This window comes from Nannospalax galili, unplaced genomic scaffold, assembly GCF_000622305.1.
Source record: "Nannospalax galili isolate Female #2095 unplaced genomic scaffold, S.galili_v1.0 scaffold279, whole genome shotgun sequence".
Classification (NCBI taxonomy): domain Eukaryota; kingdom Metazoa; phylum Chordata; class Mammalia; order Rodentia; family Spalacidae; genus Nannospalax; species Nannospalax galili.
This window is the reverse complement of record NW_008343971.1, coordinates 1,784,801-1,785,383: the sequence shown is the minus strand read 5'-3', so window position 1 is coordinate 1,785,383 and position 583 is coordinate 1,784,801.

Genomic DNA, 583 nt, shown 5'->3' with positions numbered 1-583 from the left:
GATGGTTTTGGAGACTTGCTTTTGTTCCCATGTGGAGAATGGGAAAGTAGAAGGATGTGTGCTCTGTGTGTGTGTGTATGTGTGTGTGTGTGTGTGTGTGTGTGTGTGTGTGTGTGTGTGTGTGTGTGAGAGAGAGAGAGAGAGAGAGAGAATGACTATCTTGAGACAGGGTTTTGCTCTGTAGCATAGGCACAGCCTGGAACTTGTCACATAGCCCAGGCTGACATTGAACTATTGGTAGTCCTCCTGCCTCAGCCCTGTGAGTTCTGGGGTCACAAGCATGAGCTATCATGTCTAGCTTTAGCAGTGTCTTTTAATGAGCTGAAGTTTTTAATTTTAATAAAAAGCAATATTTTTTTTTTCCTTTTAACTGCTTTGTCATCCTAAGTCCTCTTTTCCTATCCCAAGTTCATGGTGATATTCTTTTTTGTAAGTTTTATTACTTAAAAAGAGTCTATACATTTAGCTCACGCCACTCTGAATAACATGAGGTAGAGGCCAAGATTGAGTTCCTTTCCTTATAGTTCCACATCTGACCTGATGTTACAATGCTGATGTTTTACTCTTTGAACTTCTTGTACAT